Genomic DNA, 22,271 nt, shown 5'->3' on the forward strand with positions numbered 1-22,271 from the left:
AAAATGCTAATACAAGCCATGCCTTGAACAAAAATATAACTTTCAGAGGTCCTCATTTTCAGGCAAGGGGATATGAACTCTTAAGTGCATTAGCAAGTGACAAAATAAAGTCCTAAATTAGTTCAGAGGGGAAAGGTCTACTTACTGCATAGACGATGAGGGTGGAAAAGAAAAGATTTCGTGGAGAAGGTAACATTTGAACTTGACTTTTAAGGATAGAAATTTAGAGGGCAAAAAGGGAGAAGGAGGATACTTCAGAAATGGAGAATAATATTGGAACAAAAGGACAGAAAGAGGGAAACAGAAAGCAATGTTTGATTTGATGGTATTAGAGTGCAAAGTTGGGGTAGAGGGGTAATATAACATAGACTGGAAAGGTAGAGTGGTGTTACACTGTGGAAGGCTCTGAGTACAAGGCAAAAGAGTTTGAATTTTAATCAGTAGGCGATAATCACTGAATTTTTTTAAACAGAGGAATGGCACAGCTAGATTTATGCATAAAGATTATTCTTTTTCAAATTTTATTTTAAACATTTTTATTTAAATTTTTGAATTCTAAATTCTGTTCTTTCTCCTTCCTTTCCCTCCCCCCTTCCTGAGGTGGTAAGCAATAGGTTATACATATGCAATTATGTAAAATATTTCCATATGAGTCATTTTACATAAGATGACTCAAATAAAAGAAAAAATGAAAGAAAGAAAGAAAAAAATAGCATGCTTCAGTCTGTATTCAATCAATATCAGTTCTTTCTTTGGAGGTGGATAGTATGTTTCATCATTAATCTTTTAGGATTGTCTTAGATCATTGTATTGCTGAGAATAGCTGTCATTCACAGTTCTTCATCAAAAAAAAATTGCTGTTACTATGTACAATGTTCTCCTCATTCTGTTCACTTCACTATACCTCAGTTCATGTAAGTCTTTCCAAGTTTTTCTGAAATCATCCTGCTTGTCATTTCTTATAGCACAATAATATTCTATTACAATCATATACCACAAGAAAGATCATTCAAGAAACAGTGTGAAAGGCTGAAGTAGGGAGAAAATGTAGGTGAGAAGACCTCTTAGGAAACTATTGCAAAAGCCAGCTAAATAGAATAATTGATATTTCCCTAGCATTTTAAGCTTTATATAATTCCTTCCTCTCAACAACCCTGTGTAGGTAGTGTAACGATTGTAATGACGCCACCTGCTGGAGACCTACTGTAGAAAAGTTCCGCCGTGAAAGGAAGGTCTTTGAGGGCAAGAACATGTGTCTTTTCTTTGGCATCAGGAAGTGACGTTTGCTAGTGGGAGGAAGAAGGAGGAACCTGGCACTCTGACTTGGTCTTTTTTTCCTGGGGACGCTGGTGGAGAAGAGAGCTAGAAATGCGCTCTCCCTTTAATAGATAGGAATCTAGGCCTTTCTCTCCCTCTTTACCAAATTCTTATTCTCCTTAATAAATGCTTAAAAGCCTAACTCTTGCTAAAGCTTATAATTTATTGGTGACCACTCATTAGATATTTTAGACAGACTAGCTAGAATTTTAGCTCTGAACAGTAGCTCAGGTATTATTATTCCTGTTTTACTGAGACTTGTCTATATTCACAGTTAGTAAGACTCTGAGGCAAGATTTTAACTTAGATCTCTTGATGCTTTCCACCATGCCATCCTGCCTACTAAATTGGAAACATTTAAAAAGCAGAGACTACCTTTTTTTTTGCATTGCCTCCAGCAGGTAGCACCTGTCTTATACTTAAAGTTTGTTGAATGAATCCAAAATGATCAGTGAACAGAGGAAAGGGGAATTGGTGAGCACCCAAAACACTACTAAGCTTCAGGACTCCTCCTAGGAAGAAGATTCAACCCTCAGCACAATGGGACAGTCGAAGAGAAACTCATTTCACATATTTATAAGGCAGAATTGTGTGCATGGAGAATTGTTGTTTTTCCTTTGTAATCAAAGAGGACCAGTGACATAAGGAAAGTGATACCTTGACTTTTTTTTTTTTTTTGGATGAGGCAATTGGGATTAAGTGACTTGCCCAGGGTCACACAGCTAGTAAGTGTCAAATATCTGAGATCAGATTTGAACTCAGGTCCTCTTGAATCCAGGGCCAGTGCTTTATCCACTGAGCCACCTAGCTGCCCCAATCCCTTGACTTTTAAGTGAATTGGATTTAAGTGAGGAGGGCTATGCAAAGTCACCAGCCTCACTCTCTCTCCTCAGAAGCCATGTGGTTCCAGTAGTAAGATAGATCAAGCTCACTGGAAATGGCTCCACATACAGTGGGAGATCTTGACCTTTTTAAACTAAGGTCTTTCTCAGGTCTCAGTTTGTCTGAGGCAATGTCCATTCAATGATTGAAACTAGGTAAGAAATGAGGCAAAAATGGCCTCTTTTACCTAGTAAAAAAGGAGTAATCTATAAGGACCCTTCCCTCCTCCCAAACTCCTAGCAGAACTCTGGAATTACAGAAATCCCCAAATAGAGCTGGAATATAGCAACATACCTTTAACAATACCACATGCCATGAATGGGGAAGAAATTTAACCTAAAGATGGAGATAAACATGCTCCAGTGGCTTAGGAACTCTTTTAATTTAAACCCCATTGAAATCCCATGGGCTATAATTAAACTTAGACCCAGAAAAATGGACTGTTCATAAAATGTTTGCTTAATACCCAATTTGATGAAAGTATGGTTTCATGATGAAGAAATAAAAATTATTCGTCACAAAATTTTGAACTCACTTTGAAATCATGTTAAATGATTACAGCAAAAGGAGGGAATCTTACATATAAAAGTTATTTTTAAGATATAAAAAGTAATAAAATTTATTTCTAAGTCAATCAGTTGAATGATAGTACTTTGTCCTGATGATTTTGTACAATACTGTGTGCCTATGAGGGTCAAGTCTAAAAGTTTGGACCAATCAGGTCCAAATGAATGATGCTTGGGCATTTCCTGTATAATATATTGGGTGGCAGGTAGGGGTGGAGACAATAAGCAATACAGAGAAGAAAAAGTAATCCTTTCCTCTATGAACCTTCCTCAGAGAATTTTTCAGGTCTCCTTCTTTGATCTCACCTATTCACTTAATCATTTCCTAATTTTTATCATAGTTGTTTTATAAATACATACACATGCATACACACACATATATGTATATGTACACACACACAATCTACCATGCCCCATCCCTTCACAAAATAGTAAGCTCCAGGAGTGCAAGGACTTAATGGTTTTTCATCTTTGTATGGCCAGAAACTAACACATAGAAAATGGTTGTTGAATGAGTTGAATTTTTTTTTTCCGGTAAGGCAATTGGGGTTAAGTGACTTGCCCAGGGTCACACAGCTAGTAAGTGTTAAGTGTCTGAGGCTGGATTTGAACTCAGGTACTCTTGACTCCAGGGCCGGTGCTTTATCCACTGGGACACCTAGCTGCCCCTATGAGTTGAATTTTTAAATTGAATTGACTTAGGTCTTTAGGAACCCTCCCAGCCTAAGTCAGAAAATAGAATCACAGTCAGTAGCTTCAGGGAGCTTTCAATTCCCCAGCCAAATCCACCCATTCTAAATGACACCATGTGGATTAACCAAGCAATAGGAGTGAAGTGCTTTGAAGACAGAAAGCCCAATATAAATGCCAGATCTAAACTGTCTCCATAAATAATAATGATTTTATTTTCCCCCATTGCTAATTAGCAGCAATAATATAATGACTTTTTTTTAACAAGGAAACAGAAGTTACTTAAATGTGCAATTATTCAGTCAGCAATTTTCAAATCATAAATATGGATTGCTCTGAGTTACCAAGTTCAAATGATCTGAAATGGAGTACCGTATGCAAATGTGATTAACACACCAGAGCACTGTTTAGCCCAGGAAGGTTATTTTAAAAAAATAAAATAAAATGATTGTTGCAACCAGGTGTAGGTCATTAACATTGCTAACTAATAATTTCCTCCCATTAATCCTGTCTCCTCACCCTCCTGCTGTTTGGAGGATAGAAAAAGAAGGGCAAGACCATTGTCCAGGATCCCAGTGCAGAGCCATATCTCACATTGAGGCAATAGCTCCAGGTGAGTCCAAAACTGAATCCATACCAACCTGTGTAAAACAATTCCATGGGATTGAATGGAAACACTTTCTCTCTGTGCTCTATCCATTCCAACATAGACTCTGTTTTGACTCTCATTCCTGGATGCTGACCACAACCCAACCTACATGGTTACCCACCTAACTAAGATGAGAAGTATAGTGGTGAAAGTCCTGGTCTTCAAAGTCAGACAACAGGGTCTTAAATCCCATGTGTGCTTCTTACTACATGTATGACCTTGGCTAAGTCTCTATACTCCTCTAGACTTTGGCTACTTCATCTCCAATAGATTAGCAGACTATATGACCTCTAAGTTCTCTTACAGTTCTGATATTATATGATTCTTTTCTTGTTTTTGGCAGGGCAATGAGGGTTAAGTGACTTGCCCAGGGTCACATAGCTCATAAATGTCAAGTGTCTGAGGCCAGATTTGAACTCAGGTCCTCCTGAATCCAGGACCAATGCTCTATCCACTGTGCCTCCTAGCTGCCCCTATATTGTATGATTCTTTGCAGTCCACCTGTAGTGACTTGCAAGTCCTCCTTCTTGAATGATGTTTCTGCTCTGGTTGGCCCAAGAAGTAATTCTGCAAAAATTTCAAGCTATAAAGGCCATCCATATACCCCTAATTTCTTTTTAAGGGCCCACCTAAGCCTATTTAAGGTGTGGCACTCAGAACTTGGCTAGGAGAGAAGCCTGGGGAGCAGTAGGGTGCATTATTTCCTCCCACATTCTCAAAGCCATAATTTAATTGGCTTCTTTAGCTACAACTGAAAGCTAAGTCCCAAGAGAGGAAATCACACCTGAATTAATGAACTGCAGAAATGGCCAAGGTTAGAGGATTCCCAATGCAAGAGACCCTGAAGCTGTGCAGTATACTTTTCTGGTAAATAGAATGCATCAATTCCTGCACAATTATAGGTTATCAATCATATCAAAACCCAGACTCCTCAGGCCCTACCCCATTCTTAGTGAGGTGGTTATAGATAGGATCCAATAAAGGAAGATGGTCCATTCTACATGGAGGCTCTATGCATTTTGCAAAGGATTCTTGAATGAAGAAGCCAAGTGACAGCCAGAACAGGTATTGTAATAAGACCATAAGACAAATTGCTTGATGTTAGCACTTAAATGCCTTTCTGGTTCCCAAAATGAGGACATACATATAAGTGACAGAGATGAAATGGCAAATTGGAAAAATACCAGTGGCACCAGCCAGTGTTGTTTCATTCCCTGATGCTGCATGAGATATTGTTTGCTGACAGGTAATGGACATCATCTAAATCACTCTCTGTTTTGCCCCTTCAGATACAATCAGTTATCATTTCACAAAGTAATGAATCTGCCAGACTGGAGAATCCCAGAAGGTCCTGGCAGAATCAACCTCTTGACTTTTTTCCTAACCTTCTCCTCCCCTTGAGGCATTTCAAACTTTCTTAGCTTTCTTTGGTAGCCTCAAATACATAGTTCTGACATAAGAAATACACAAGCACTCAGAGCTGGCAGTTAAGAGAGTGTGTGAATGTGTGAGTGGAAAAGAGAGGAAGAAGTACTAAAAGGTAAGGAGATACCAAAGAAGGTATTTCAGATGGTCAGAATAAGCAAAGCAAAACAACAACAACAACAACAACAACAACAACAACAGCAAAACAGACTAAAAATACAGCTATGCATGCAAGGGAAGAATTTTAGAAAGAGAGAAAGCAAATTTAAAATAATCCAAGGTCTCAGATGGTCAGAATAAGTGAGAGTTGTAAACACCCATTCCCACAGCCACAGAGAGAAATGAGAGAGAGAGAGAGAGAGAGAGAGAAGAGAAGAGAAGAGAAGAGAAGAGAAGAGAAGAGAAGAGAAGAGAAGAGAAGAGAAGAGAAGAGAAGAGAACAGTTTTTCATCTAGGGCACCCAAATTGCATGCCCTGGAAAAAAGCTGGCTTAGAGCAGATAAAATCAATTATAGTGATATCTGAGATTGAAAAATTCACAAGATGTACACACACTTAAGAACAGCTTAATGAATTCATTAACAATCTATAAATACAGAGAAATAAATGCTGTAAAAATATAAAATCTCCAATGCCACCCCCCCCAACAAATTAAGTCAAACTACTTCTGCCCCCCCATAAAAGTGTACCTTTGGGTCCCAGAATTTGTACTTTCTTTCTGTGCAAAGTCATGGTACCATGCCCAGCTGTCCTACAAATGAGGTTGCTCAGTTATCTCTAGTGTAAGCACCTTGGCCAGCTCCCCCAATTTTAGCAAACCCCAGGTCCTAGCTCTATAATAATACTCACTCTCCTAGATTCTCCAATAGTGCTTGATTATGACTCCACACACACTCCTTTGTGGCCCATTACAAATGCCCTTGTTTGATGCACATTCTCTATAATACTTAAGTTCTGTGGGTCTGTTAAATATTACTCTTCACAAAAGGGACATAATGATGGTTGAGCCTACTGTGGTTTTCTACTCTGCCTAGAAATCCATTCCATATAGCTATCAGTCTATTAAAAATAGGAATATTTATTATTTTATTCCCTGTTAGTTTCCAAATTATTCATGGGATAATGTAATCCACAGGGAGCTCTTTTTTAAGCTCTTTATTACTGAATTTCTTAAAATGTTTAATAATGCAACGTGATCCATTACTGAACTCCTTGCTACATACAATTATGTCTTCTTCAGAGAATGCATCCAACCTAGAGAACCAAATGCCAAGGTTTTTCCATACAGTTGATTTCAGTGGCTCAGATATGGGCCTATTCATAGTGACCCAGCTCATGTTCTGGACCCTTCACCCTCTGATCTGAATGTTCTAGTCATGTGCAGGTAAATTGGTAATAAATATAGCTGGTCTCATACTAAAATGCAGCCAGGCAGCTGCAACTGCAGTAGGAAGACAACTTGCAGCTGTGCAGAACTCAGGAGAGTATACAAAGGGGCAAAGGTATGGAGGAGAGTGAAAGAGAAAGGACAAGAGTGCAAGTCAGAGTGCCCAGTGACCATGGTACCAGGGAATTTCCAGAGGTAGTGCACACTTGTGCTAAGTTCCCTAGCAATGAATAGGTAGGTGCTCTGGGGTTTAGTACTCAAACCTTTGGTGTACTGGACTGAGCTCTGGTTCTAAAATAAACAAAACAAAACCTAAACTTTTATTAAAATCCTAGCTCTGCTACCTTATGACTGTGGTACCATGGTCTTATTCTTTCTAAGCCTCGATTTTCTTATCTACAAAATGGGGGTAACACCTGAATTACTTATCTCACAAGGTTATTTTGAGATTCAAATGAAATCATGAATAAAAAGTGTTTTATAAACCTAAACACCACAAAAATGATTAATATTATTCATTTTGGTATTATAAAAGTGTGTTGGATGCAAGAACAAGTATGGAGAAGAGTAGGAAAACTCAAATAGAGAGGCTTGCTCTCTCATCCCTCCTTACCTTCTGAGTAAAAATGAGGATAAAAGAACAAATGCACTTGCAAATCTTCCCCTTCCCCCTAACATTTTAGCTCTCCCCATTTTCTTAGGAGTTCTCCGTCACACTTCCATCATGAAGACTATTTACAAGCACTCAGTCAACACTGCTGCCTAAGCAACTAAAGGAGAATCACTGGCTTGTAGATTCTCTTAACAGAAAGCCAAGCCTCATATCCAATGTCTAGTATTGGTTCAGGTTTTTCTGGAGAGGTGAAGGGAAGCTGGACTAGTGTCAGCATAGAGAGGAAAGGTGAAAATGCCAAGAATGCTATTGTCTATAACCAAGGGCCATAGTTACAAGGCAGTTTTATTCCTCTCTGCCTATACACACCTATTCTTCTTCCTCACCTTTCCTTGAAAAATGCAAAAGAGACAGTTAATCCCAACAGGCAAAAGGGCAAACTCTTGACTAGTCCCTTTAGAAGTACTAGTTGAAACTCTCTACATTTGAGACCCAGATGCTTTCTAGAATGCTGAATTAATGTGATAAAATTCCAAGTTATAGCTATGAGCCATATTGATCCCTATAACATAAAAAATACCATGAAAATGTGGGTTGTAATTATGATGAAGTAAGGTGAACACATAGCGGACCTTGCCAATGGGAAGGCGTGACTGGGGACTCACACCTCCTTCTCTTCTAAGGGCAGTAAAGTCTCTGAGTTTCCCATAGGACATAGTTCTAAATACCTGAATAAGGCAACCACCAACCCTCTAGGAAAAAGAGAGATAAGGTAGGAGAATGGCTGAAGTGAGTGTTCTTTTCTTTGTTTCCACCCAGTCTTTCTGCCTGCCCCTAAGGCTAAGGAAGTTAACCTTCCCAGAGACTGAGGGAAACTTCACAGCTGTCCTTTATGCTTCATTTCTCACTGTAAACAAAAGAAAAACCATTTCCCTGGGTTAACATCAGAAGCTCAGTAGAGCCTCAGTCTAGTTTGTCATCTAGGCCTGAGAGACTCACTCACCAAAACAACTTTCAAACAGGGGGTTCAAGGCAGCTAGATTCAAACTTAGCCATTCCCAGGGAAAACAATAAACCTTGCTCAGAAGCAAATAATTAGAACTGCTCATTAACATGGCCATAAATGCATTCCCCCTCCCCTGTCTGCCCCTGGTAAGCAGGAGCAGAGTTTCTTGGCTCACTGAGTTTTATCCATTCAGCTGGAAGACGTGTTCCTCTCCATTTAGTCCAATGGCAGGAGGGGGGCACCAAGCCAACTGTAGGAATGGGGACTGTGGCTAGAGGACAGGAGAGGGAGGGAAGTAGGGGAGAGAGAACAGATGCCATTGAAAGCTGGGGGAGGAGGGAGAGAGAGGTGCATGAGAGACAAGTAGCTATAAATTGTGACATACATGTAAAATAGCTATTCTGATAAATGAAAGTACCTATTGGAGTGATAGTAATAATTTTGATAATTAATGAATTAGCTGATTTCAGCATGGTAAGGTATTATCAAGAAGAACAAATAGAGCAATAATAATAAGCATGTTTTCTTTATAGTACTGTTGTAAAAATAAAATGATATAATGCATTTAAAAGCACTTTAGCAAACTATAAAGTACCCTATTAATGAAAGTGATTGCAGAATCTCAGAATTCATAAGGAGCTCAGTGGCAATATAATTCAGCCTTGACCAAAAATTCCCCCTTAACATCCCTATGAAGTGGTCACTAGGACTCCACTTAAAAACTTTTATTGATATATAACTTACTATCTTCTGAGGCAGATGTTTCCACTCTTAGACACCTATAATTAGCAGGAAATGTTTACATTGTGCTAAGGAAAAAGCTTCCTCTTGGTAATTTCCATCTATTACTCCTAGTGTTTTTCCTTTGGGTTCAACAAACTTCATCCCTCTTCTATATGATAGCAACTCAGATCTTGAAGGCATTTATGTGCCCTTTAAGTCTGTACTTCTCTAGGTCAAGCATTCCCAATTCCAATTAGCACATCACATAGCTTCCAATACCCTTACCTTCCCAAAATTCTTCCTCTAGTGCCCCCCACACCTATTTCCCTTGATGAAAGAGAGAGAGAGAGAGAGAGAGAGAGAGAGAGAGAGAGAAAGAGAAAGAGAAACAATTGCTATTTATACTCACTCTGAGCCATTAAGAGGCCAAACAATGGCCAATGAGGTTTGGGAGGGATCTATTGTTGGCCAATCTATGAGAGTTAGAGTGATTTGAAGCTTAGGACAAGTCCTTAAAAAATCTAGGCCCTAAAACTCAAGATATCTTGTGAGGTTTAAGTAATCACAACTTATGACCTTTGGGCAGAGCACTAGCGGGTAAGGATATGATTCCCTATATGAATAGAGGAAGGAGAGCAAAGGGGATGGGGAGCTGCTTTGTCCAACTGGAGCTTGCCAGTTGGGTCCCCAGTGGAGCAGATCTTAGGAGGGTAGACACAGTAATAAAATTGTGGATCCTTGAAATGCTGAATAATTGTTGTTGTTGTTGTTGTTATAAGAATCCAGATGGCATAGTGGCTAGGGAACTAACCTTGGAGAATGGAAGACATGGGTCAAGTCTTGCCTATGAGTCATACTGACTGGGTAACCATGGACAGGTCACAGGAGCTCTCAGTATCCCTCTACAGCTGAATTGTCAATCTGTACCAAATGAGCTTCCAAATTGTAAGTTTTCCACTTTGATAAAATCATAGGTCCAGGCCAAAAGGAAAAAAAAATGTGATTATAATCAGAAACATCTACAGAGCCATTGTCTAACTCACTCTCATGACCTGACACCTACCTAGTCAAACAATCAGTAAACAAGTATTTATTAAGCACCAGTTATGTGCCAACAATTGTGCTAAGCACTAGGTACACAAAGATAAAAAATGAAACAATTCCTACTTTCAAGGAACTGGAGACAACTGATAATAGAAGGAGCTCTTTGATTTTTGCTTTGTTTATATTTTTTCTGCAAAGGAGAATGACCTCTATACTGAAAATAATAGAATGAAACTGGCTAGAGTTGATAACCAAATTAAGTAAGGCAGTAGTAAAACACTTAGTTGCCCTTGAGGAATTCAAGACACCTGCCTCAGATGAGCTACAGCCTTCAGCTTTGAGAGACCTAGCAGATGTCTTTGCTGATCCATTGTCAGTGATATTTGAAAGATAATTGAAAATGGGGGAGGGACCACAAAGGTTGAAGAAGGGCAAATGACATCCTGATGTTCAAAAAAGGGAAGAGAACAGTCTACAAACTATAGGCCAGTGACCTTGCTTTTGATTACAGGGGGAAAGAATAAGTGAAGAGGTTGTTGGCACACTCCTCAAAAGGAAAGTGGTGATTGCAAGGATCCAGGATCTCTCGATCAAGAATAGGTCATTGCAAACTAACCTAGTTCACTTCTTTTTTTTATTACAGTATATATTACTAAACTAGTAAGTGAAAGAAATTCTATGACTCTAGCTTGCCAAGATACTGGTGAATTATTTTGATATGGTATATGATATTATTCTCATGGAGAAAATGAAGAGATGTTCACTAGATGATAATTACAATTACATGTATTCAGAACTGATTAAATTGACTAAGAGAATTATTAATGTTTCAGTATCACCAGGGCAGGACATCTACAATGTGTTATTGTAGAGACCTATGATTGGTCCTGTGCTATTTAACATTTTTGCTGCTGCTGCTACCACTACCACTACCACTACTACTACTACTACTACTACTACTACTACTACTACTACTACTACTACTACTACTACTACTACTACTGTAAGGGCCAAATTTAGTATGGGAAGAGTTAATTGGGTGGCTCGCCTTAATATTAGAAAGAAATTAACAGTCTCTTTAAAAACCACAAACAGGTTTATTAATGGGAACAAATTTAAAACAAAAGTGAGGTTAATAGAGCTAGGAACAATGTATAAATCTCTGGGGTAAAAAGGCCCCAGGCACCCTGAACATGCCTCCATCCCAGCCAGCTCCAAAGAGCTAGCTTTGCCTCAAAGACACAAACTCACCACCACCCAAAATCTGTAGCTCTAAGGAGAATTAGCTTGCAGCCTCTTCTGTTTTGTTCCGAAGGTCAAACACCAGCAACTCCTCTGTCTACCTTCCTTCCCCATTTCTCTCAGGAAATTCTCCTCAGGAAAAACTCCCCTCTCCCTCTTCCTCTAACTGCCTCTAATAGTCTCTCCCACAGGAAGGGGTGGTTCTTAGTCATGCTGAATCTCCAATTGGCTCAGCACACCCACATGGGCTGTCCCCATTATAATCTGCCTAGACCCACATGAGTGTTGGGGAGCTATTAAGAGAGGCTTAATTACTTAGTTTCAATAAATGTTCCCTGTGGTCAGAGTTCCTCTTATTTGTTCAATTATCTCCCAAAGTACACCCATCTTCTCTTAGGCTTTTCAAGCTTACATTATTTCCAGTTTGACCATAATAAAGCAAAGATAGGGTTATAAAAACCCCAAATCACAATTAATTCCTTACACTACTACTACTACTACTGCTACTAAAATGAGAACAACCGCCACCACCACTACTGCTGTTGTTGCTTGCTGCTATTACTACTACTACTACTACTACTACTACTACTAGCTGGTGTTTATATGTTGTTTTAAAGTTTTCAAAGGGCTTTACACATGTTTTCTCATTTGATCCTCATGATAATTCTGTGAGGTGAGTGTTTTATTATTCTGAATTTGCAGATGAGGAAACTGAAGCTGAGTGAGATTAGATGACTTACCCAGGGTCACATAGCTAGTTAGGGACTGAGGTCAGATGCAAACTTGGGAAAATGAGGCTTCTTGATTCCAAGTCCAGTATTCTATTTACCTGTCTATAAATAAATGATTTTGATAAAGGCATAAGATGTGCAGGTGACAGAAAGTTGGGAGGGATAGCTAACATAATAGATGACACAGTCAGGATCCAGAAGGATCATGAAAGGTTAGAGCACTATAATAAGTTGAAATTCAATAAATATAAAGTTTTGCCTTTGGATTAAAAATAAAAACAGTGCCACAATTATAAGGAGGTAAAGATAGACACCATTTTTCTGAAAAAGGATCTAGGGGGATAGCTAGGTGGCACAGTAGATAGCTCTATGTGCTCACTGGCCCTGGAGTCAGCAGGACCTGAGTTCAAATCTTATCTCGACCATTTGATACTTACTAGTTATGTGACCCTGGGAAAGTCACTTAACCCTGATTGCCTCAAACATCCTGAGCCATCTCCAGTCCTCCTGAAGTATATCTTGCCACTGGATCTAGATGACTCCGGAGGAGAGAGTGAGGATGGCAATATTACATGACCCTCCTTTACTTAAATCCAATTCACTGTAAGTCATGACATCACCTCCTGATGTCATGGTCCTCTTTGAGAATGAAGGACAAACAACAACAGCAGCAACAAGCTTTAGATAGATAAATAGAGAGTGTGTGTGTGTGTGTGTGTGTGTGTGTGAGAGAGAGAGAGAGAGAGAGAGAGAGAGAGAGAGAGAGAGAGAGAGAGAGAGAGAGAAATGTGATGAGTCAGCCATGCCATGGGTCATCAAGGTGATGATTATATTGTCAACAGAAACAGCAAAATTTGTAAGAGGGGTCAGTTAAGGGGCTAATATGAGGGGATGTGATTTGGAAATATTTAATTTAAGATGCCTACAAGTCAGTATTTTTCAGGATAGCCAATAGATGGCCAGTTTTATGAGATTGGCACTAAGGAGAGAGACTAGGATTGGATATATAGATCTGAGTCATCTGCATAGAAATGATCATTGAACTCATAGGAACTGATAGCATCTATAGGAGAGTATATAGAGTGAAAAGAGAATAGAGGCTAGGATAGAGCTTTAGGGAGCACCCACAGTTAGGGGGTATGATAGAGATCAGCAACAGAAGCCAAGAAAGGCAAAATAGATAGGCAAGAGGATAATCGAGAGAATGATGTCACAAAAGATCAGGGAGAGGAAAATATCTGGCAGGAGAGAGTGATTAACTGTTTCAGATGTACTGAGGTCAAGAAAGATGAGGATTGAGAAAAGGAAACAGACTGAAACTGTGACTTATGCAAGGTAACAGTAAATTGTTTATTGTTGTCTAGTCATTCAGTTGTATCCAACTCTTTGTGACCCCAGTTGGGGTTTTCTTGGTAAAGATATTAGAGTGGTTTTCCATTTCCTTCTCCAGCTCATTTTCCAAATGAAGACATGGAGGCAAACAGAGTTAATGACTTGCCCAGGGTCATATAGCTAGTAAGTGCCTGAGGCCAGATTTGAACTCATGAAGATGAGTCTTCCTGATTCTAAGCCCATTGCTCTATCTACTTCACCACCTAGCAAGTAGTAGAGCCAGATATTAACCTTAGGTTCAAAGCCAAAGTCTAATACTCTTGTAAGCACACAATTTTCAGGATTGAAACTGAAATATTGAAAAGATAGGTGGGAAAGGCAGGACTTACTGCAAGCTGAAGAGGGGCAAGCGTGATTAGAATGGAGTACAGGTATTATTTTTTTTATTTTTTTTTTTGCCAGTGCTTTATCCACTGTGCCACCCAGCTGCCCCAGTACAGGTATTATTTTAGGAAGTGGTGATGGTAAGTGGGATGGGGGAGGAGAATACCACATCATATTAGAGATGGGCATATATTACTGCTATCATTTTAAAGATGATAGTGAGGCAGGGGACAACTAGGTGGCACAGTAGATAAAGCACTGGACCTGGATTCAGGAGGACCTGAATTCGAATCCAGACTCAGACATTTGACACTTGCTAGCTGTGTGACCCTGGGCAAGTCACTTAACCCTCATTGCCCTGGGGAGATGATATTGAGGCAAGAGAGAGTAATTTCTTAAGGTCATGCAGGGGACCTTTGGCCAAGTCAAGATTAGAATCTACATCTTTTCTATTCAATTATTCTTTTAACTATGGCACTTGCTGCCTTTTAGGAAAGTCTTAAATTAACCACATCCATCTACTACATAAGAGAGCTTGGTTTGATGTTTTGTGTCACTGTTAGATATAGGTTAATATGGTCTTAAAGTAAAGTTGCAAGATAATTAATTTCATCTAGGATATAGGAAAGAAATGTCTTATTTTCTTCCTATGGGCATGTTAGTTTTCTGTTAGAGCTAACCAGAAAGTTACTTCAAGTTCTTCAACTTTTCTTCACCAGAAGAGAACATAAAATGTATGTATGTATATATGTATGTATATGTGTGTATGTGCATGAATGTGTATATGTATGCATATATATGTATGTGTATGAATATATGGCAAATAATGAGCACTTATTTTTTTCCTTCCTTCCTTCCTTATTTCCCTTCATACACACATACCCATAGGGGTTAGTTGATGAAAATGTTACCTTTTCCCAGTTACATTTCAATAAAGAAATCCTCTTGAAGAATGAAAAACTTTAACATACACAGAAACTAATGCCTTATGGTGAAACTTCAGACATAAACATATGATGAGGGAGGCATTTGGGGACATAAGGATGTACCTACTGCTTCTCAAATTATTCCATGAAAGTGGCCCCTATTTTGCATACCCCTAAGACTAAGCTTGCTGAAAGACACCATTCAGGCAGAAAAATACTGACTCTGATGCTAGCGGTGATTAATCCCCACCCCAGTCCAACCTCTGGTTTGTTTCCCAAGACTCATTTCTTTAGTCCAGCTCCAGTGATTACTTGTCAACTCAGGATAGGGAGAAGTTAAATGATGTTGATGGCCTTGCCTCTTTCTGGATTTATTTTTCTTGATTATTTATCGGAGACCAACTGTCCCTGGCTCTTTACAGAAGATAAAAATTTTCAAAGCCAAAAGCAAAGTCCTATTTGTTGATTTTCCCTGGCTAATCCTATAAGTGGGACTCAGGCATCAGGTCTGGGTAGAGAGCTATCTTCAGTACTAGACAGCTGCTAAGCTCTGTTGAGCTTACAGGACCTGTTGAAGGAGGAAAAGAAGGTGGCCTAGAGGAAAGTGATTCAGTCTTGGGAGAAACAAGGAAAAAGGGGGGAAATTAGGAGGTAGTAGATGAAATGAACTAGAACAGAGGAGGAAACAAGGTCAAACCAATAGTAGTTTCCTTTCCTTGGAGAATCTCATTATTTTTTTTCCCCTCTCTCCTTAGTAATTGAGAAGAGTTTTTCTCGTCTCAATTTAAATCCATTATTTCTGAGCCTTTTCACTTCTACATAACAAGAGTAATTTTTCTCTGTTCTCTCTGGGCCTACCCTTTTCTACTTGGCTGGCATCAAAGCTACCAATGACCTGTACAGTTTTCATGCCCTCAATTTTTTATCCAACTCTCTGCCAGGCTCAGCTTTTACTAGGCTTGGACAAGCCCCCAGTATAATCAAAGCCCTGAAGTCAAATACCGAAATCCCACCAACCTGGAGAATAGCACCCACTCAGCTAAAAGAGGATGGACCAATAACGGGCAGTTAGGGTGCTGTATCTGGCCATTTCCTCCACTGTTCTCCCCTAACTGCTGACTAAACCCTAATTTAGTGTTCAGATTGCTTTTGCACTGGGCTCCTTTCTCTAAGTGTGTTTAATCTGCTGTAAAATTGTTTTCATGGCTGCAGTCAATGTTATTGTAACTGTTTTACAATGTGCATTATCTTCGCTTTGCAAAGGGCCTCAGTAGTCTCTATGCAAATCAGTTTCTTGTCCAATATCATTAAGTAGTGTTGGGGAGAAGGCTTGGTTGAGATGGTATACTCCTGTGCACTTTGATTTGGTGTCAATACAGTTAAAGCAGGTGAGATTTGGTCTGACCTTCAGTGTATCAATAGGTATTACTTTTCAAGTTCCTAAAAAGTACAAAGTTCTATTCGCGTTCTAGAGATCACCCAGTTCTGGCCATTAGTAAATTTGTAATTTCCTGGAATAGAAAAATTCAGACAGCTCAGCATAGATCTCTATGTGGATGCAGAGGCATATACCGCTTTTTCTCTAGGACCCAGTGTAGAGATAAATGAAGAATGCCTGGTTAGTTTGAACCCCATCACAAATAGGTCCCAAGCCAGGTGTATAAACAGTCTTAAATTTACAGTGCTGAGCTAGATGATACTGCAGAAAATAAAAAGGTCAGAAGTTACAATAGCAGTTTCAGAGTTGTACACTGAACATAACACATCTGGGCAAGTTAGTTATAAGTGACTCAAAGCTCCATCAATAATACAAGGCTTCTGAATAAACAATGTAACCCACAAGATTTCACTAAGCCCAGAGCAATAAGCAAAAGCAGTTGGAATTTTCATTGCCACCTACAAAGGGGTTTTGCATTCAAGATGTCTAATGCTTCCCCAACCTTAATCCTCAAACCCTAGTGCCTCAGGATTTGGGACTCTCTGGGAGGAGTAGCAAACAAAGGCCCAGAGACAGAGAAGTAGCAGCCCTGCCAATTCTTTGCAAGCATTATATGCTATGCAGGATAAGGTGAGCTACTAGGTCAGCTATTCAGGTTTCCAGGCAGAATTCTTCAGGCCTTGAGCCCCTGCAACTCCTCCTTGCCATGTTCCATGCCCCAGCCTCACTATTCTTAGGCAAAATATAAGAATGAAAAGTCACTCCAAGGGCCACTGAGAGAGAATGGCTTTCTGAAAGAATTCCACTTAACTTTTCCATTGTGGATGAATTAAAAAATGATACTCAGAAAAAAAAATAAATCTAATGCCTATGTACTGTACTTCTGTGAGTCAATGATTGTCATGTTCTCTATTCTCAGTCCAAAGTTCCTTGGGCTTCATAAGTGTTCTGCATATGCTTTGCTAATGATAGGGAAGATGGGAAAGGGAAAAGGTTTATCAAGAAGTTTTAGGAGCTTGTGTTTCAGGAACAGTTTCCATATTCTTTATCTCAACAATACAGTTGTGATCATATCTTTATGTCCTCTTTTTTTTAAGTTATTTTGGAGGGCAATGATGGTTAAGTGACTTGCCTAGGGTCACACAGCTAGTAAGTGTCAAGTATCTGAGGCTGGATTTGAACTCAGGTCTTCCTGAATCCAGGGCCGGTGTTTTATCCACTGCACCACCTAGCTACCTCCTTTATGTCCTTTAAAAAGAAGGTAAGTTTGGCTGACTGGAGGGTCACAATAGCACATTAAAATAAATCAAATCATCATGATGTCAGTTTTACAAGGAAACAACTGCTTTCTTCCTGTTCTCTATTCTTCTCTCTTCTCCTTTGCTACTGATTTCCTTGAACATATATTTATCAATTATCTACTGTTTGTCAGACACTGTGCTGGGTACTGGGATTACAAATTAACTACAAAGGACATATAAAGGAGAAAGAACTGAGAAATAGAAGTATGTATAGTAAAATATATAGATAAACATATATACATACATATATGTGTATATATACATTCCATATACATACACACACATACACATACCTATACCTATATGATAAACATACACATATACATTCACATACACATACATATACATACACACATTTGTGTTTAATGGTAGCTATCTCTAGGGTGGGGGGATGAAAAAGGGAAAAAGTAATTTATATAATTTTATTATATATTAAAAAGAATAGCAAGTTGTAACAGATTTGCAGTTTCATATTCAATCATCTTTTTATTAGAATACATTATGGAAATGCTTGTTTCATTCCAGAAATTAATAGTAATTTTTTTAAAATAGAAAGCAAAATAGTCATTGCCCACAAGGAGTTTACATTCTATTGTATGGAAATAACATATACATATAGAAGTAAATAGAAAAGACATAGAAAGAAATACAATCTAGGTGTGGTGGTACATGGCTATAATCTCTGCAGCCTAGGAAGCTGAAGTTGGTGGATCATTGAGTTCCAGAATTCTGAATTGTAGTCCAGTTGAAGTTGGTCAAGTGTCTATGCTAAGTGCAGTACCAATGTGGCAAGCTCCCATGAGTGAAGGAACAAAAAGTTGACTAAGGAGGTATGAATTATCCCATGCTAGAAACAGCAGGTTAAAGTTTCCATAGCATTGGGATTGGTCCATGAGTGAGATAGAGACACCTAGTCTCAAGAAGGAAGGAAGGAATGGAGGAAGGGAGGGAAGAAAATGGAAGGAAAGAAGGAATGAAGGAAGAAATGAAGAAAGGACCAAAGGAAAGAATGAAGGAAGGAAGGAAATTACAAAGTCATTTTTGGGGGGGGGGCATTACCAACTGGAGGCAGAGATAAAGAATAGATAAGATAGTGCCAGATATGAGCCTTGAGGGAAACAAGAGATTCCAAGAAGCAGAAGTGAGGAGGAAGTGCATTATAGGCATTGAGCAGAATTTACACAGAGGCACATCTTAGAGGTATAAGAGGGAGTCATTTGAAATCAATCTAGAAAGATAGGTTAGAATCAAATTGTGAAGGCCTTAAATACCAAACAGATATTTCATCCTCGAGTCAATAGGGAGCCAGTGGAGCTTACTGAGTGGAGAAGTGATTTGTCAGACCTGTACTTTAGGAATAAATATCAAGTAAGCAGAAGCATGGTTTGGGAAGGAGAGAGACCTGAGGCAGACAGACCAATTGGCTCCTCAGAACAATTGTCTTCAAACAAATCCTTCATTATCTGTTTTTTTTTTCAAACAACTTTTTTTTTGGGGGGGGGGCATTAGATCTGTGATTTCATTAGCATAGAGAACTCCCAGTGAGGAAACTTCCTTCACCAATTCAGATCAACTCTTCTCTAACTTGTAATATTGGAAAGCTGACATTGAAGTGAAGTGTCAAGTGACTGCCCAGGGTCAAACAGCAAATTACTGACCCAGGAAGGGCTTAATATTGGCTCTTCCTTACTCTGTGATTGGCTAACCACTTTAGCCCCCACTGCTGCAGCTGCTCTTAAATTGATTTTTGTTTCCCATTCAGGAGGAATGGAATTGAGTAGGAATGCTCCACCTTCCTCAGGAATTTATAGGCTCTCACAAAGAACCAGGGAAGAAGCTGTCAGTGGATGAAGTGATGGCCCTTTTTATGACATATTTTGCTTATACAAGTAATGGTATAAGGCTAAACATGAAACACCTGGAGGTTAGGATATGGGAAGCAAGAGCAAGATAAGATATAGTTGGGGTATGGGATACCAAGAGTGAGGATATAACCAGAACTCAGTTACTGGAAGGATCAGTGGCCAAAGGCTCCAGTGGAAAGTTCTTTAGACAATGGTGGGTGGAAGAAGAGGAAGGTAAAATCAGTGATGGTCAGTCAATAAACATATTGGCCCCTTCTCTTGAGTCCCTGGACCTTGTATCATCTTGCTGATTGCTCCCTACTGAGCCTTGGATCACCCCCACCATTAGTCACTTTTGCTTCTACACATGTGCTACTGAATGAAGATGGAGAAAACAATGTAATCATTCTGAGTCCAGTACAAATTTATATTACATAACTTTACTAGGCCTTCAGTGCTGCTACACAATCCTTCTATGCCTCCCTTATCAATGGACAATCCTACTTTCCACAGTGGCTCCTTTAAATCTTTTCATTCCTCCTCAAAATGTCCATGGCTCCCTTCCCCCAACCCTTTCAGCTGAGAACATCTCTCCATATTTTACTGGAAGAATATTGAAGCCATTAGCATGAGGTCCCTCTTCTCCCCTTTTCCTCATCTCATATCACTCAGATGCTTTCTGCCACCATCTCCTCGATCAGATCACCCCTCTCCCATAAAGAGGTGGACTTATTCCTTACTAAGGCTAACCCCTCTATTTGCAAAAGCAACCCCTCCTCCAACAGATTGCCATCCCTATTCCAGCATCCCTAGTCTATAATTTCTTTTCTTTTTTTGCTTTTTTTAAAAATAAAAGTATTTTATTATTTTCCAGTTACATGTAGAGATAATTTTCAACATTTGTTTTTATAAGATTTCCAATTTCAAATTTTTCTCCCTCTCTCCTCCGCCTCTCCCCTCCCCAAGACAGCAGATAATATAATTTATTTTCAATCTCTTCCTGGCTACTGTGAGAAAATAATGGGTTTGGGGGGGCCCAGAGGCCCCTCACTCAAGGGTCTAACTCAGGAACCTTGCCTGATCTCTCTCAGAGCCAGCCCAGAGTCAGTAAAGTTGGAGCTCAGACTCTGAATAGAGACAATAGAAATTAAAACCACACCTACCTGAAAGCCTTTCCCCTAGAAGGTCTGTCCTCTGGATTCTGACATCAGTAAGTACTGCTCACTTTAATGTGGATCACCCTCAAGCCCAGCAAATCAATAGATTTGAATGATGCTAGCCAATTAGCTTTGAGTAGTGTGGAAGGGCTGCCTCTCCTCCAGACCACAGGGAGCTTATGCTCTCTCATGATCTCTCTTGGTCTGGGACACTGGAGGAGGCAGACACAGTGCCCCTTCTCTCTTCTTTCTCTAACTTAAAATGTAGGACTTCTGAACTTTCGGAGCAATGTGCTCTCTCTTTACGGACATTTGTTATGCTTTAATAAATGCTTAATGCTAAAACTGGTGCAATAGCCTCTAATTTAAAAGTAGCAATATGTTAGAAACCCCAGTTAAGTTCCCTAAAACCTAGAACAGACAAGCACCCCCATATATTTTCAAATGACACACTTCCAGCTCCTTCCCTACTTCCTACAAACATATCCATATTTCCCCCCTGCTCAGAAAACCCTCACTTGATCCTTCCATCCCCACTCTCACATGGTATCTTTTTTGACCTTTGCAGCCAATCTCCTTGAGAAGTCCATCTACAACAGGGTCCTCCACTTGCTCTTCTCTTACTCTCTTCTTAACCCTTTATAATCCATTGTACAATCTCATCATTTCACTGTAAATCCTCTCTCCAAAATTACCAACCATCTCTTAGTTACCAAATGCAACGGCCTTTTCCCGATCCTCTTTCTCCTTGACCTCCCTGAAGCCTTTGGCACTATCGATGACCCTCTTCTCCTTGATCTTCACACTTTGAGGACACTACTTTTTCTTGGTTCTCTTCCTACCTATCAGACAATCTCCTTTGCCGGATCCTCATCCAAATCATGTCCTCTAAACCATAGATATTCACAGGGTTCTGTCCTGGACCTTCTCTTCCCTTTCTATACTATTTTATTTGGTGATACTCATCAGCTCCTGTGGATTTAATGATCATCTCTATGCTAAAGACTCAAATCTACCTATCTGCCCTCAAACTCTCTGTTTACCTCCAATCTCATATCTCTAGCTGCCTTTCAAACATCTTGAACTGGATGTTCAACAGACATCTTAAACTCAACATGTCTGAAACCGATCTCATTATCTTTGACCCCAGATCCCTAACCTAAGTTCCCTATTACTGCAGAGGGCATTACTATTCTCCCAGTTTCCCAGGCTCACAAAATACATGCCATCCTTGACTTCTTATTCTCACTATCTTTCACACACCATATCCAAGAACATGCATCCTCCTCTCCTCTGACGCTGCCACCCCTCTGGTGCTTACCTTCATCACCTCACATGTGGATATTGCAGTAGCCTCCTAGTGTCTTCTACCTGCCTCAAGTTTCTCCCCTCTCCAATCCATCCTTCATTCAGTCACAAAAGAGATTTTCCTAAAGCACAGGTTGGACCATGTCACTCTCCTACTTCATAAACTCCAGTAGCTTCCTATTGTCTCTAGTATCAAATGCAAAATCCTCTGATTGACATTCAAAGTCCTTAATGACCTAACCCCCTCCTACCTTTCCAGTGCTCTTATATCTTATTCCCCATGATGTATGTATTAATCGATCAAGT

The sequence above is a fragment of the Dromiciops gliroides genome, chromosome 3 (genome assembly GCF_019393635.1).
Source record: "Dromiciops gliroides isolate mDroGli1 chromosome 3, mDroGli1.pri, whole genome shotgun sequence".
NCBI lineage: Eukaryota > Metazoa > Chordata > Mammalia > Microbiotheria > Microbiotheriidae > Dromiciops > Dromiciops gliroides.